The sequence below is a fragment of the Salvelinus sp. IW2-2015 genome, linkage group LG20 (assembly GCF_002910315.2).
Source record: "Salvelinus sp. IW2-2015 linkage group LG20, ASM291031v2, whole genome shotgun sequence".
In the NCBI taxonomy this organism is placed as follows: Eukaryota; Metazoa; Chordata; class Actinopteri; order Salmoniformes; family Salmonidae; genus Salvelinus; species Salvelinus sp. IW2-2015.
In genome coordinates this window covers 24489571-24507070 of record NC_036860.1, presented here as the reverse complement: position 1 = coordinate 24507070, position 17500 = coordinate 24489571, and the positions used below count along the sequence as shown (strand labels likewise).

The window sequence follows — 17500 nt, the reverse complement described above, 5'->3', positions numbered from 1 at the left end:
CTGCTAGGAAAGTTTAGAGTGCTTCTGTAAGAAAGGAAGACATCGATAACTGATAGGAGGAGACGCTTGGCACTTTGACTCAGAGTAATTCATATCTACTTTGGCTGTGGCTACCCAGCTAATGTAGAGAACTTTTCCAGCTTTTTCGATATCGAAATTAACTGAGGGATCACAATCACAGCTGAAGCAATCTACCCCTGTCTGAGTTTACTCTCTTCTTATCATCTCTCTCTCTTCTTCGTCTTCTTTCTCCTTCCTTCGTCTCTCTCGTCGTCTCTCTCTTCTTCTCTCTCCCTGTCTCTCTCTCTCTCTCTCTCTCTTCTCTCTCTCTCTCTACTGCTCTCACTCTCTCTCTCTCTCCTTCTCTCTCTCTTCTCGGTCTCTTGCTCTCTTCTTCATCTTCTCGTCTCCTCTCTCTCCCTCTCCTCTCCCTCCTCCCCTCCCCTCCCTCCCAGTGGTGACTGAAGTTGGACTGGCAGTGGCCACTGACTTTCGCGTGGCGCAGAAGGCCATAGGGAAGGATGACTTCACTCAGATCCCTGAGGGCGTGAACGGAGTGGAGGAGAGGATGTCCCTCATCTGGGACAAGGCTGTGGTGAGGATGAGAGGATGGCTGGACCACTATCTGCATGGCACGTGTCTATCTCTCTCTTTCTTTCTTTGGCTGCGTCTCAAATGGCACTCTATTCCCTTTATAAGGCCCATATAGCTCTCATCAAGAGTAGTGCACTGTATAGGGAATAGAGTGCCGTTAGCTTCACTACCTCTCACCGACCCTTTTTTTTACCTTGCTCCCTCTAACCCTCTTAGCTACTCTCTAAGTACCCCACTCCTTGAAATTCATGCTGCACTGTGTCCACAGTTCACCTCACTTTCTCCTTTCTCCTCTTCCCTAATCCATCTGGTAGTGTGGTTTTATGTTTCTATGAGTGCTCTTGTTRTCTCTCTCTCTATCTCTGGATCTGTCCCCCCGGCCGTTCATCCTGCTTAGAACAGTATAGATCTCTTCCTTTTCTCATTCTCGTTCTTGCTCTTTCATGTGCAGACAGACGTTGGTTTGTATTTATGGACAGCTGTGTTATGAATGAAAAGTTGTGGTGCTGCTTTGCCTCTGAAATTCAGATGAATTATTCACACTTAAGTCTCCCTTCAGGCAAAAACACATGGTCTCGGCACTAGCATTGACAGGAGTGTGTGTGTGTGTGCGTGTGTGCGTGTGCGTGTGCGCGTGTGTTCTTGCGTGAGACTACCAGAGTGCCCACGCCCACCAGTCAGCTGCAAAACCATCTTTGCTTAGCTAGCCATTCACCGTTAGCATTTCTTCCGGTTCACTCAGACCACCGGCAAGATGGACGAGAACATGTTTGTTGCCGTGACGAGCACCAACGCCGCCAAGATCCTGAACCTGTACCCCCGTAAAGGCCGGGTTGCCGTGGGCTCCGACGCCGACCTGGTCATCTGGGACTCGGACGCTGTCCGCACCATCACCGCCAAGACGCACAACTCGGTAAGAGGTCAAAGGTCAAACATCTGTCAAATACATAAAAACGTACAATGACAATTGACATGGACTACATGGGCAAATACATAAAGGMGGTACACTGAATGAAAGGGACTGAATACGCCAAAGTCGAATAGTCCCTCATATAGGCAACATTTCAGCCACAATGTTCAATGAGCTTAAAGTCCATTTCACTTTTCATTGTAGCAGTCAGCACTCATCAAGGACATTCAGGTCACTGTGGTTTACCAGTCAAGGACATGGAGGAGGAGTGCCTTTGACTTCTACTACCACAGATGTTCRGACAAACATTATAGCAGGCCTGGTGAGCTCTGGCTGGTGGTCATTGTGGACATTCAGTTCTGGTCTGAGAGCTGCGTAGCTGCAAAGGTAACATGGTTCTCCAGAGGAGTGTGAGACAGCGAGAGAGAAAGAGAGTGAAAAGCGCTGGCCTGCTCCCAGTGACAGTTCAGTTCCTCCTAAAATAACTCCCTGTAGACGTCCACAGCTACTAAAGCGCACACCATTGGCCCTCACRATCCTCCATTACTGCTGCTGGAGAGAGACCTCTTAGAATGCAGGGGTTGATGAATGCGGCTGAGGAGAGAGAGGAGACGTTACTGTTGTAGGAAAACAAAACAATGTTTCGCCCTTTTTCTTAGRCGTACTCCTCTCAAAGGCAATACTTCACTATGTTTGGGGGGGGGGGAGTCAGATTCATTTTTTAAATAATTGGCTTTGAGGTCGTTTTTATGTTCGCTAGCCATGTTGTGAGCAGCCACCACTGTGTGTTGTTCAGCTCCTCTCTCTTGTCCCTCGTCCCTAATCACAAGGACAGGAAGTGAAGCGTGGATCACACAGGAGCCCAGAGAATACAGAGCAGTACAGGGTTAAACAGAGGATGTGTCCACTCAGGAAATCAAGCCTTCTGCACTTCCTCCTGCAGCCACAGAGAGTGAGGGAACGAGAGACAGACCTAAGAGAAAAGCAGCGGAGTCCGATGAAGAGGTATGGAGAGAAAGAAAAACAGAGGGAGAGAGAGAGAGAGAGAACGAAAAAAAAGAGAGGGAGAGAAAGAAAGAGCTGGAAAAAGATTGGACATGTTTTCAGTGATTTTTCCACTTGTAGAAAATATACAGCGAGACCAAAGGTTCTTACAGAATGATGTCACCTTCTCATTTCCTGTGTGTAGCCCCTCCAGACAACAGAACAGCACACAAGAACACATAACATAAGAACTGGGGCTCCTGTCCATGTTTATAATAGCTACAGTGATCTATTGTACACAGTAGTTCAGTGCTTTATACCATTATATCTGTGTATCCCTCCCTCCTTAGTAAATACAAGTATCCTCAGTTATCTGAAATGTTTTGATTCTGGTTAGCTTTGTTTATGTTGTTGCACAGAGAGCCAGGCCATGACATCATACTTGGCAGGCCTTATGTCCTGTCCTGGGCTGAATCTGGAACATGCTAAAACACCAGGGCCGTGTGCACAGGAACAAACTGACAATGGGGGGGGGGGGGGGAGGAAAAGAGTAAGAGGAAGAGAGTTTAGTGGCAGGAGTATAGAGGGAGGGGGAAATGGATCAGGGAGAACGGGCGAGAGTGAAAGAGAGTAGGAAAAAAGTGGGAGAGAAAGTGAGACAGAGAGAAGGAAAGAGAGAAAGTGCAAGAAAGAGAGAGAACGGGTAGAGTGATGCTTGGATTCATTAGCCCCAGCTGTGCGATGGCAGCTGTTTGTCTTTGTATGCCAAATAGAGGCGTATGAGAAACAGGCCGACTGGATGATGAGGAATGAAGAGGAGGAGGAGCAGGAGGGTTATTTCTCTCTCTTCTCACACAMATGTTGTTAATTAAGGCAGAACCATGGTCTCATCTCTACAGAGACGGCCTGCCCAGCCGCCTGCCAACCCGCCTCCTCTTTTCCTCTGTCCTCCCAGCCAAACTGGGCCTGTGTGTCCATGACTCCACTCATCTCTGCCTCAATAGGCTCTCTGTCTCAAAACAACACATAGAATTGACAAACAAATTGACAAACAAACAAACCAAAACAATGGCAAAAAACACACATTTCTTTCCACAGGGCTGTGGGGTGAGACAGGGATGCAGCTTAAGCCCCACCATCTTCAATATATATATCAACGAATTGGCGAAGGCACTAGAACAGTCTGCAGCACCCGMRCTCATCCTACTAGAATCAAATGTCTACTGTTTGCTGATGATCTGGTGCTTCTGTCCCCAACCAATGAGGACTTACAGCAGCACCTAGATCTTTTGCAAAGATTCTGGCAGACCTGGGTCTGACAAAGCTGTGAACGAGCTTAGAGACAAGGCAAGAACGGCCTTCTATGCTATCAAAAAGAAGATAACATTTGACATACCAATTAGGATCTGGTTAAAAATACTTGAATCAGTTATAGAACCCATTGCACTTTGTYGTTGTGAGGTCTGGGGTCTGCTCACCAACCAAGAATTCACAAAATGGGACAAACACCAAATTGAGACTCTGCGTGCAGAATTCTGCAAAAATATAATCCGTGTACAACGTAAAACACCAAATGATGCATGCAGAGCAGAATTAGGCCGATACCTGCTAATTATCAAAATCCAGAAAAGTGACGTTAAATTCTACAACCACCTAAAAGGAAGCGATTCCCAAACCTTCCATAACAAAGCCGTCACCTACAAAGAGATGAACCTGGAGAAGAGTCCCCTAAGCAAGCTGGTCCTGGGGCTCTGTTCACAAACACAAACAGACCCCACAGAATCCCAGGACAGCAACACAATTAGACTCAACCAAATCATAAGAAAACTAAAATATTATTACTTGACACATTGGAAAGAATTAACAAAAAAAAGAGCAAACTAGAATGCTATTTGGCTCTAAACAGAGAGTACACAGTGGCAGAATACCTGACCATTGTGACTGACCCAAACTTAAGGAAAGCTTTGACTATGTACAGACTCAGTGAGCATAGCCTTGCTTTTGAGAAAGGCCGCCATAGGCAGACCTGCATCTCAAGAGAAGACCTGCTATGTGCACACTGCCCACAAAATGAGGTGGGAACTGAGCTGCACTTCCTAACCTCTTGCTCAGTGTATGACCATATTAGAGYCACATATTTCCCTCACATTACACAGATCCACAAAGAATTTGAAAACAAACCCAATTTTGATATACTCCCATTTKTACTGGGTYAAATACCACAGTGTGCCATCACAGCAGCAAGATTTGAAAAGGGCAACCAGTGAAGAACAAACACCATTGTAAATACAACCCATATTTATGTTTATTTATTTTCCCTTTTGTACTTTAACTATTTGCACATAATATGACATTTGAAATGTCTTTATTCTTTTGGAACTTTTGTGATTAAACATTACAATGTTCATTTTTATGGTTTATTTCACTTTTGTTTATTGTCTAGTTCACTTGCTTTGGCAATGTTAACATATGTTTCCCATGCCAATAAGAGGCTTAAATTAAATTGAATTGAAATTTAATGGCCTCTCGTCAGACCAGTTTAATGAGCAAAACATCCAAGTCTGATTAGCTTTAGTGGAATTTGCCATCTCTATCGGAATTAGCCTGTCGGCTCATAATGTGGTGCGTAGCCATGAGGTCATGCGTTTCAGAGTCCCTGTTTATTTTGCCGTACTTGATCATCTCAGTCCACAAAGACACACTGATGTAAACTCCTGTAAACTCTTCGGCTCCATTTGTTTCAGACGAGTGACTAATGTCAGACTGCAGAAAACTGGAAATAGTTGCGTTGACGTTGGAGCCGGTTGCTTCTGCACCGCTGTACTGTCATTTCCTCAGTTTGGTAACTCCCGAGAGAGAGGCCCTGCAGCTGCTCATCATTTGTATTACTGGGTTGTGTTGTGAATGGCTAAAGTTAGGTCATCTCTACAGTAAGGCAGCATAACGGACTGTACTAACTGGGGTGCAACGGGGGGGGGCAGGCTTGATAAATCTAAAGTTTTTGTTGTGATTTTGTCCTCTCTTTTGTTGGCCTAACACCACTGATCATAGACATACAATATCAAGTTGAAGTATAATGTGTGTGTTTGTGTGTGTTTGTGTGTTTTCCAGGCTGCTGAGTTCAACGTGTTTGAGGGCATGGAGCTGCGTGGTGCCCCCTCGGTGGTGATTTGCCAGGGGAAGCTGGTGCTGGAGGATTGTGTGTGTTTGTGTGTTTTCCAGGCTGCTGAGTTCAACGTGTTTGAGGGCATGGAGCTGCGTGGTGCCCCCTCGGTGGTGATTTGCCAGGGGAAGCTGGTGCTGGAGGATGGGAACCTGCACGCCATCTCCGGGGTCGGTCGCTTCATCCCATGCACCCCCTTCCCAGACTTTGCCTACAAGCGCATCAAGGCCAGGAAGCAGGTAAAAGATGCTAGCGTCTCTCTCCTTACTCCTGTCTAGTCAGAATCTACTGTACTCTAAGGCTGTGTTGACACAGGCATCCCAATTCTGATCTTTTGACCAATTATGGGCAAAAGATCTGATCTGATTGGTCAAAAGACCAATTAGTGGCAAAATATCAGAATTGGGCTGCCTGTATAGACACAGCCTAAGTCTGTCTCCCCTTTATAAAAGTATTAAACAATATATTTCCAAAGTAACAAAGTATTTCCAATGAACATATTCCCAACTCTTCAGTTCTGTCTTATGTTTTATGCGGATTGTTTGTTACATGCCAGAGTGTTGCTATGTGACACTGAGCCAAGGTAAAGGACTGTGAGGACTGTGAGGTATGTGAGGCAGTGGAGGCTGCTGYGGGGAGGACGGCTCATAATAATGGCTGGAATTGAGTGAAAGGAATGGTATCAAACACATGAAAAAAAAAGATACATGTCCTTGATACCGTACCATTAACTCCATTCCGGACATTATCATGAGCCGTTCCTCCCCTCAGCAGCCTCCACTGGTATGAGGTGTGTGAAGTACAGTATTTGAAGACTGCAAGGTCTGTGAGGTCCGCGAGTTGCYGACATCTGGAAGTGTTTTCTCAGTGGTTAGGGATTAATCAGGACTAATCTGATGTAGAGCTGAGATGAGCCATCCAGAACCCACAAACATGGAAGATGTCAGTGCGGCTTTACTTTCAAGGCGGTTTAGCTTTGCGCGAATGCATACTGCTGCTGTGGATCAGCCTATGCCACACATCATCAGACATGCCATCAATCTCAATGTACATACTGAAATGGTAATCCAAAGCAGTGTGTTCAATGGAGACAGACTGCACTTYTATATCTCAGCTGTTTTCACACCAACCCGTACCGCAATCTCTATCGCACTCCACACTGCCCTTTCCCACCTGGACAAAAGGAACACCTATGTGAGAATGCTGRTCATTGACTACAGCTCAGCGTTCAACACCATYGWGCCCWRAAAGCTCATCACTAAGCTAAGGACCCTGGGACGAAACACCTCCCTCTGCAACTGGATCCTGGACTTCCTGACGGGCCGCCCCCAGGTGGTAAGGGTAGGTAACAACACATCTGCCACGCTGATCCTCAACACTGAGGCCCCTCAGGGGTGCGTGCTCAAWTCCCTCCTGTACTCCATGTTCACCCACGCCTGCGTGGCCAAGCATGACTCCAACACCATCGTTAAGTTTGCTGACGACACAATGATGGTAGGCCTGATCACCGACACTGATGAGACAGCCTATAGGGGGGAGGTCAGAGACAACAACCTCTCCCTRAATGTGAGCAAGACKKAGGAGKTGATRGTGGACTACAGGAAAAGGAYGGCCGAACASGCCCCCATTCACYTCGARGGGGCTGTAGTGGAGCGGGTCGAGAGTTTCAAGTTCCTTGGTGTKCACATCACCAACAAACTATCATGGTCCAAACACACCAAGACAGTCMTGAAGACGGCACGACAACACCTTTTCCCCCTCAGGAGACTGAAAYGTTTGTTACCACACGGCAAGCGGAACCGGAGCGTCAAGTCTAGGTCCGAAAGGCTCCTTAACAGCTTCTTCCCCCAAGCCATAAGACTGCTGAACAGTTAATCAAATGGCCACCCGGACTATTTACATTGACACCCTCCCTTCCCCCTTTGTTTTTACACTGCTACTACTCGCTGTTTATTATCTATGCCTAGTCACTTTACCACTACCTACATGTACAAATTACCCCGACTAACCTGTACCCCCGCACACTGACTCGGTACTGTCATTCCCTGTATATATTCCCTTGTTATTGTTATTTTATTGTGTTACTTTTATTTTATTTTATTTTTTACCTAAGTTTCTTTGGTAAATATTTTCTTAACCCTATTTCTTGAACTGCATTGTTGGTTAAGGGCTTGTAAGTAAGCATTTCACGAATACACCTGTTGTATTCGGCGCATGTGACAAATAACATTTGATTTGACTGTGTACACATAGGACGTCTGTCCTCTGGCAGTCGCGCTGGTGTTAGCTATAACAGCAATACATTATGGACTGCATGTCTGTCTGTCGGTGTCCAGGCTTCGGGGGCATAATAGGAAGTCTGTCTCCCCAATTGGAAGGCACAAGATAAAAATAGCATTSAGAGTGTGTAACGCAGATGGGAATTGCCAGAAAATGCGGTAATGGTGTCTTAACTACCTCTCTGGGTGATCTCACGTATCCTTTTGATGTAGGTGCTGGAGAATGGGGGGATTGAACGAGGGGATGGGGATGTTTGAGAGAGAAGTATTACGTCAGACTTGAGTGTTCACCTCAGCGGAGTTGGCTGTTGGCTGTGGGTTGTATACTGTAACGACTGACTGCCAGTTAGAACCCTCTCCACAGAGGGTTCTAAATGGAACCAAAAAGGGTTCTACCTGGAACCAAAAAGGGTTATCCTATGGGGACAGCCGAAGAACCTTTTTGGAACAATTTTTTCTAAGAGTGTAGCTCAGCTTCCAGGAATTCCTCAGTCACATAATCCTAGGACAGAGGACAGAAGCTTGCATGTCAAATAAGAACAGTGTCTCAGTCTGCAGTGCGTCTGTCTGTCAGTAAATCTGGAAGTGCTTTCCTTAGGAAAACACCGGGTGAAATATGCATTTTGATTCAGGCACAACGCGTTCTACAAACAAACCCATGAATCAAATTATAAACAGGCATTGTCTTGGAGAACTGTTGTAAACTTACCAACAGACATGATACCCTATTCATCTCTCTTTCTCTCCTTCTTTATCTCGACCCCTCCTTCCTCCTCTCACTTTCTCTTTCTCTTTCTCTCCACTCCCCCCCTCTCCTTCTCCCCCTCCCCCCTCTCAGCTGGCAGTCCTGCGGGCAGTGCCCAGGGGCATGTATGATGGCCCCGTGTCTGACTTCTCGCCCATGTCCCGTGGCGGTACCCCCTCAGCGTCTGCCCGCACCTCCCCCACCAAGCAGCCCGTGAGGAACCTCCACCACTCGGCCTTTAGCTTAGCAGGTAACCCTGCACAACGCGGTGAGCTTCAGCAACCTTTTAATTTACCCATCTGTCTTCCCATACCTTGCCGTCATAGGAAGTACCAGGAACCTGACACACACACACACTCAACAACAGTCAACAATGACACATTACAATGCAATTCACGCTTGATATGCTGCCATGGTCGACTTTGCCGTTTGTCTGCGGAATAGCCTTCGGGTGAAATCTGACATTTTACCATAATCAAATTTTCTGCCTTCATGATTTGTTTGAGGTAATAAATGCACACAGCACAAGACATTTGTCCTCCAGCCATCTTGGTACTTCCAGACAGTGCTCTATATGTTTCTCAAGTCTTTTTGTTATCTTAAAAAAAAAAAAGTTTTTTTACATTGGTTGATTTAATTCATTTCAGCTTGATGCAGCTTTGTCTTGGTTCTCTCTCTCTCTCCCTCTCTCTGTATGCATCTTAATTCAACTACAGTATGTTCTAAGATTTCCGCCCAGACATCTGGCATCTCACTTTCGTAGTTGTTGTCTGTTTAATGAAGCTCATCTAATGAGCGGGTACAATGAGGCTGATGATAATTGATGTGTCTAAAGTTCGTTCACATAACCAATAGCAGAGCTTGGTGGAGCGTTGAGTGACAGTGCGATTACATACATCTGCAACCTCTTTTCAAAGTACAACCTTTGAGGGAGGAGCCAAATAAACAATAGTTTAARAGGAATAGTTGATGTGTGATGCACTGATGCAGGATGAGGGAGGGTGACCTGCATTGGAAAGTATTTCCCCATGGCTGTAGTCTAGTGGGGGTTTATTCCATTCATCCCCATCGTTCCCAGAAAGCCAGAGAGCCTGCTTTCCTTTCCTAGGCTGTGTGTTTATAAACCAGACCTGGCCTATTCTCTCCTTCTGGCTTCCAAGATAATCCCCTGTTCGAATACTAGCCACTCACTCTGGGAATAAATACCCCTCTCGTCCACATCCAGTACATGCAAGAGCACATACAAATATACCCGRGTACACACACACACAAACGTAACACACACATGCGCGCGCACACACAGACGCAAGCACACTCACAGGACTCTGCAGAATAGGGCTTCATCTCACCAGCCACAGGGTTGATATACTTCTCTGTCTCCAGATGTGAAGTAACCTTGGCCGTGTTTCGTGCAGAGAGGATGTGYTAGAGTTCTACAGTGTAAAACACTGGCCCGGAGAGAGTGTAAGACTTAAAACAGTAGGCGTAAATCTCTCCTTGTCCATTATGCCAATTTAATCCAGGGCTAATCCCAATCCCGTTGGCGGTCGAAAAGGGATTTATTCCAGAGGTCGCCAAGGTCGCGTCGCCTGGTTGGTTTGTCTCATGACGAACGCTAGTTTCTAGTGGAGAAACTGGCTTTGTTGAGGGGAATCTGTAAGAGACAGCGCTAAATCATGTATGTCTGTGTCAGGTCCCCCCACCACAGAGGATCTCCCCATCCGGCCAGCGGGACGCCGCATCGTAATTCCCCCCGGTGGTCGCTCCAACATCACATCCCTTAGCTAAGAGGTTGAACCAGGATCGAGACCAGTCAGAAGATGACAACAGCCACTGGGAGAAGACGGAGACATGATTAGTTACAAGTTAAGAGTTGAGCAAAACACTGAATCCTCATGCCTTACCAGCCACAATGCTACCTGCTTAAGCTTCTAAAGCACCGTTTTCCTCCTCCTAGGGAATTGCAGGTCAGTCACTAGAACAATAGGTTAATTTGAAGGATATTTGGCAAAACCTTTACACAAAGATTGAATTTGTATGCCGTGGAATTACATGWGCATGGTCATAACCAGAATATAGGTAATCAATCAATGTGTATTACTGTCCCTTACTGTCAACATTAGTAGTTGTTTTAACTGTGCATTGACCGTTTCGGTTCTACTCTGAATCCATAATATAGTTAAATGAACCTCATGATAACTGTCATGACCAGTGACCACAGTGTTCTGATGCCTGTTCCCTAGGACAAGTAATACTGCTTTTCTCATAGCAATTCTTTGTTTTTTTTTCTTCCATCACGTTCTCGGCTTTCAATGTCACCCTTTTTGAGTGCTAGTCTGCAGATATACAGTAGTTTGCTAGCGGTGTAATAATAACATGCAGTAACGTCCATTACTGATAGGTGGCACTGTGAGTATGTATGGTAGATGTAACGTAGCTTTGTGAATGATGTTGTCGCTGGCTCCCTGGGTTGTTGAACCAGAAGTGATAGTCATTTAATCATTTAAAAAAAAAAAGGAAACTAGATAAAAACACATCTGGTAATACAGATATTTTGTAAACATGTAATAGCATGTTGGTAGAAGTGGTTGTCAGGTTAATTTTCCCTTGCGCTCTGCTCCATCCTGGCTGTAGATTCCATTGAGAAACCGTCCTTTGCCATTGCTTCAAGCTTAATGCCTGTTCCTATACATACCGTTTAGCAAGTCATCTGGGGGGGTAAAAGGAAAATGCGCAAGAAGTACCAAGCTCAACTTCKATGGCCTGGGTCGTGAAATTGTAATTCTGAGCTTTGTGAACATTACTACATAAAGAAAATGAAATGATTAAAAGTAACAAACCTGATTTGAAATAACAGTAATTCACCTCTGTCTTTTATTTTTTTTATTTTCATGGCAATGTGGGATCTCGTTTTGAAGCAGCAGACCATCGTAACCTGCATTCAAGAACATAACATTGAAGCGTAATGTCGTGCTGTTTTAAATCTCAACACTCTGAGAGTCTCCACATTTCTGTACACTCTACCTGACTGACAGCCCTTAGTTTGGTAACTAACACCAAGGGGAAGACAGACACGCTTAACCCTGGGTCACTRTCTTTCACAATTCTTTTCTATGCGTCTGTTTGGTCTACCTGTCCCAGACAAGGCAGGGGATTGTAATATGTTTTCAGAAAGAGGCGAGGAGGACGAGGAGAGCTTTATTTTTGCTATCCCAATCAGCTGAGGGAGAGGTTGTGAGGAAGTCATTGTCTTTTAATGAGTGATGGTGTGGAACTTCAAGCCATCCAAGTGGTGATTATATTTATGTTAGTTTGACTTGATCTTTGTTATTGTTTTTTTAGGTTCTTTTTTTTTTTTTACTGTTGTATCAAAACCCAGAGAAGGCAGGTAATAAAAAAAAAAACGTTGAGGTGTGATGTGGTGTTATGAACTGTTCCTGAATAAACATGAGTTGCAACTGACTGGCTGTCACTCTTTTATCTTTRAATCTACATTATAGTAGAAATAAAAAATACATACCTTTTAAAACTTCTTCAGGATCAGTGGGTCCCCCACGGGACGGTTCAGCTAACGTAGGATAATGCGATTAGCATGAGGTTGTAAGTAACAAGAACATTTKCCAGGACATAGACATATCTGATATTGGCAGAAAGCTTAAATTCTTGTTAATCTAGCTGCACTGTCCAATTTACAGTAGCTATTACAGTGAAATAATACCATGCTATTGTCTGAGGAGAGTGCACAGTTATGAACTTGAAAAGTTATTAATAAACCAATTAGGCACATTTGGGCAGTCTTGATACAAAATGTTGAACAGATATGCAATGGTTCATTGGATCAGTCTAAACCTTTTCGCGTACACTGCTGCCATCTAGTGGCCAAAATCTAAATTGCACCTGGGCTGGAATATACATTATGGCCTTTCTCTTGCATTTCAGAGATGATGGTACAAAAAAATMGTTGGTTTTTTCTTTGTATTTTCTTTTACCAGATCTAATGTGTTATATTCTCCTACATTCATTTCACATTTACACAATCTTCAAAGTGTTCTCTCATAGAAATTGGATGTGTAGTCCTGACAGTTAATAGTACTAATAATACTGACAGTATTATTGCTGTTCCAGTATATTACATTTCTATCTGCACAATTCTGGATTCATACTACCATTGTTTTGGGGATTTCCCATTTTCTGACCCATTGTTAATCCTGGCAGTAAACTTGTCACCACTCTGTTATCATTTTTCTATTTTATAGCCAGTTAAAGTATCATGACATCACTTTTGATGACTGTCATTATGAAAAACTGAGAAGATTGCTTCTATAAAACGCCATCGCAGTCTGGAGTGGGAGATAGTCAGCATTATTTTGCAAACACGGGCAATTCACAAGGACTTCTTGGCATTGTATATAAACCCTCCCAAGATAATGTAGTTGTCACTGGCCAGTTAGTTTCTACAGTATGTGCATTTACAACAGATGAGCTTGTGTGGGGGGAGAGAGAGGCTCTTTGAGGAGAAATCCAAAATAAGTCCACTGTTATTCTTATCTTATGTGATCCTCCAGCTTGACTTCAWTTTGGCTTTATGAGGAGCGTATATCATTCACGGAGACTCACAGATTACCCCGTGAATGTGGGAAAGCGCTGGATCAACTTTGATCTCAGAGCCCACCGAGGAAGAGTAATGGGGGCTTGTCTTAAAAGGGGATCTGGGGAGAAGTTGGCCACAGTCAGACTAGCAGTGAATGGGAAAACCACATGATGCATGGTAACTTGCTGATGATGCATTAAGAGGTAATGTCTCCAGCTGATTAAGACAGGAGAGGGTGGGCGGTCAGAGAGAGAGAGGTCTCGGACACAAGGACTCCAGTCTTGACTTGATCTCTGGCAAGATCTTACAAATGAGAGTCTGTAGTATCAGGGAAGAGGTAAAACATTCTACATTTTTGTCAGTATAGGACAGATAATTAGTTACAGGCAGCATGACTTTGGCTGTTATGACCATTATGACCTCAGCAGCTCTGAACATAACCTCTGTTTTTCTAAGGGGTGGAGGAGCTCAGCAATAATGAAGTGTGACATAAACTCAGCGTAAGCTTCACAAAGCCCTGAAAGTACCAAATGACATATTAGCTCATGCACAGCTTTGAAGAAATACAGTGTGATTCACCAAGGAAACAGTGGCTAAATTGGTGTGTTCACCCCAAATTACTTGGTGAGCTCACCATTCTGGTGTGTAACAACAAATACTGGAGCCAAATCTGGAGAAGAAGGAGGAGCAACAAAGCCTTCTCATAAAGAAAAATACTTCAGACAAACAAATCAAGCCTAAACTATGCTTCCTGTTRCTGCGGGACTACAATTGATTGTCTGGGGGATGCTATACTTAGCTTATTCTCTTTGGTGCCATTCTCCACTGTGTCTCTGTCCTACCCAGAGCTGTGTCGGTCTGATTTTGGACTGTTTTCATGGGTTTGCCCTTTTGGCTCATAGTGATAAGGCCCCTAATGCGTTAGAGCCCTGTCACTCATCCATAGCCGCCTGCTAAGGCTACTGAGGAACTTACAACATAAGGTTGTTTAAGACAGACAGAGAGCACACAGCTCTCGCTCTCTCTAGAACATTCTTATTTTGAGTGTTTTGTGGTTCCCCATGCCTATTCAGGCATAAGCCCATCTCTGCAAAGGGCAAAATCAATACTTAAAAAATMTATACAGTATCAGTGGTGTTTACCTTGGTTCCAACATATCAGTGACATTAAAAACTTCTCTAGGGTAGGGGGGCAGCATTCGCAATTTTTGATGAAATGCATGCCCAAATTAAACTACCTGCTTCTCGTGCCCAGAAGATATGATATGCATATAACTGGTAGATGATTTGGATAGAAAACACTCTAAAGTTTCCAAAACTGTTAAAATAGTGTCTGTGAGTATCTGTGAGAACTGTGAGAACTGATTTGGCAGGCGAAACCCTGAGAAAAATCCATTCAGGAAGTAGTTTTTTMGGGGTTTTGTAGTTTTCTATTCAATGCCATTACAGTATCCATTAACTTAGGACTCAAATTGCAGTTTCTATGCCTTCCACTAGATGTCAACAGTCTTTAGAAATTGTTTCAGGCTTGTATTCTGAAAAGTGAGGACGTAAGAGCAGTCTGAATGAGTGGACCCTAAAGTGTCACAGAGCTTTTTCATGRYCGAGACCYAGAGAGTGCCTTTCTTGTTTACCTTTTAAATTGACGACGTTATTGTCCGGTTGAAATATTATCGATTATTTAGGCTAAAAACAACCTGAGGATTGAATATAAACATCGTTTGACATGTTTCTATGAACTTTACCGGTACAATTTAGATTTTTTTGTCTTCCTGTTTTGACTGCGTTTGAGCCTGTGGATTACTGAAGAAAACGCGCAAACAAAACTGAGGTTTTTGGATGTAAAGAGACTTTATCGAACAAAAGGAACTTTTATTGAGTAAATGAATGTCTGCTGAGTGCAACCATATGAAGATCATCAAAGGTAAGGGATTKATTTTATCTCTATTTCTGACTTGTGTAACTGTTCTACTTGGCTGGTTACTGTTTGTAATGATTTGTATAGTGGGCTATGTTCTCAAATAATCGTAAGGTATGCTTTCGCCGTAAAGCATTTTTTAAATCTGACACCGTGGTTGGATTCACAAGAAGTTAATCTTTAAACCTATGTAAAATATGTTTTGTTTTCTGAATTTGTATAATGAGTATTTCTGTATTTGAATTTGGCGCCCAGCAGTTTCACTGGCTGTTGAAGAGGTGGGACGCTAARYTCTCATGTACCCAAGTTAACACAGACTCATCCAACCGTAGGCATGATWCTCCTACAGAAATACAAACAGTGAATGTACACAACAGAGGCATGAACCCGTTTTGAATCCTCAACTTTATTTTAAATACATTATTAGCACAGACATAAATAAATAAACGTGAAAGGATTTTTGTAGACACTGTATTTGGTCTGTGTGGGGAGGGGAAAACGGAACATTTGCTGTTAATGGCAGAGAGGTTTGTAACTCTCTTTCTTATTGGTCTATTAACTAATTTACCGCATGGGGATGTCACCACGGAAGGCCAAAACTCCATCCCACCAAAACAGACTGAAATTTCAGGCAGTCTTTTCAAGCAGCGCTTACACTAAAAGTGCATTATCATAATTTTCACAATTTCACAGTATTATTCCAACCTCATAGTGTTGAAATATAAAACACAGATTAATCCCATTTTTGGCTGCACTGGGSCTTTAAGTACACAGGAACACTACCACGAATAAACACTAGGTGYCAGTGTTTCATTGTAGTTTATCATAGAATATCAACCACACACGAAGCATGGAGATGGAGGAAAGGCTTGTTTGAAACCGATTTGAAATGGATTTGTCTATTTATCTGCCATCATTAATTATATAGTATTCCCTCTAGTCTCCTGTTGCTGCTAATCAGAAAACCAACACCACACATTATCAAAAACAGGTCTAGCATTTAACCCTCTGAGGTATTTCTCTGGCTAACTCATCACGTTGTTTTAAGATACACTTTATTAGTTAACGGAAATGTGTCTTCTGCATTAACCCAACCCCTTCAATATACACACACAGATACACACAAACACACATTAGGTTGGAGAGGCTGGAGCAGAGGGCAGCATCCAATGAGCAGACTTTAGGGGGTTGAGTCGGCAGTAGGTGGCACCTGTGATATTGARGACAGCAACCCTCCGGTTACCAGCTCACGCCTGCCAGATTCTTCCCCCGTCGGCAATGGGATTCGAACCCGCTTCTCTAACCCTCATTTTTTTGCAGGTTATGTACAGAAAGTCTTCTWTCATCTCTCTCTGGAGGGTACGCAGGTGTCAAACTCCTCTCTCTGAGGTCAGGAGGGTGTTCCAGGAGATGGTGATTGCCACTCAGAGTCAGTAGTGTGATTGATATGCTTTTGACACTCCCCCTTGGGAAGAGCCAGACAGGCCTACAACTACAGGATTAATCCCCACCATAACCACTACAACCCCCAGCCTTAAAGGTCCAATGCAGCCTTTCATTTTTGGGTAACAATTAAGTATCTTACTGTGATTGTTTTCATTTCAAATGGTCAAAAAGAAACAAAAATAGCTTCTTAGCGAAGTTCAGATTCTCATGCAAGAATTTAGCTTGGACTGTCTGGGAGTGGAGAGGGGAAAACTGAAAATTAGCTGTTATTGGCAGAGAGGTTTGGAACTCTCTTTCTTACTGGTCTATTAACTAATTTACCACATGGTGATGTCACCATGGAAGGCCAAAACTCCATCCCACCAAAAAACGATGACATTTCAGGCAGTCTTTTCAAACAGCTCTTACGCTAAAAGGGCTTTATCATKATTTTCACAATTTCACAGTATTATTCCAACCTCATAGTGTGGAAATATATATAAAACACAGGAAAATCATGTTTTTGACTGCACTGGACCTTTAAGAAACCATATAGAGAGGCACAGCTCCAGGTAATAGGACTGAAAAATATACAGGCTCTACCCTAAGTGCTATGTGGTATATCCCAAGGCAGTTTGCACAGGAGGAGCCTAATACAACTCTTTTCTCTTTTACAACTATGTTTTTTCAGTCTTTTTAACCAATGCCTCCAACTGTTGCCAAATACACAAAAGGCCACGTTTCTCTGGCTATGTATTAAATACGCACAATGAGCAGTTAGTTAGGTAACGCCTGTGAATGTGAAAAGAAACGTTCACCAGTGTTTCTGCTGTTTAAAAGCAGCGCAGTAGTAAAGCACAGGCAGTGGTAAAGGTCGGTGTCCCAAAGAAAC

The 17500-nt window shown here is 43.7% G+C and overlaps 1 protein-coding gene and 1 pseudogene across 1 annotated transcript in view; one reads left to right on the top strand and one right to left on the bottom strand.

Annotated features, from left to right (window-relative positions):
* The window catches only part of LOC111980535 (dihydropyrimidinase-related protein 3-like), a 32686-nt pseudogene extending 20549 nt beyond the window's left edge, over positions 1-12137 (top strand).
* Positions 12138-15576: 3439 nt separating this feature from the next.
* The window catches only part of LOC111981457 (serine/threonine-protein kinase 32A-like), a 66773-nt gene continuing 64849 nt past the window's right edge, over positions 15577-17500 (bottom strand). Inside the window, exon 13 of the mRNA XM_024012734.2 lies at positions 15577-17500. This exon is cut by the window's right edge and continues 2266 nt beyond it. The gene's annotated coding sequence lies outside the window, so the exon portion shown is untranslated.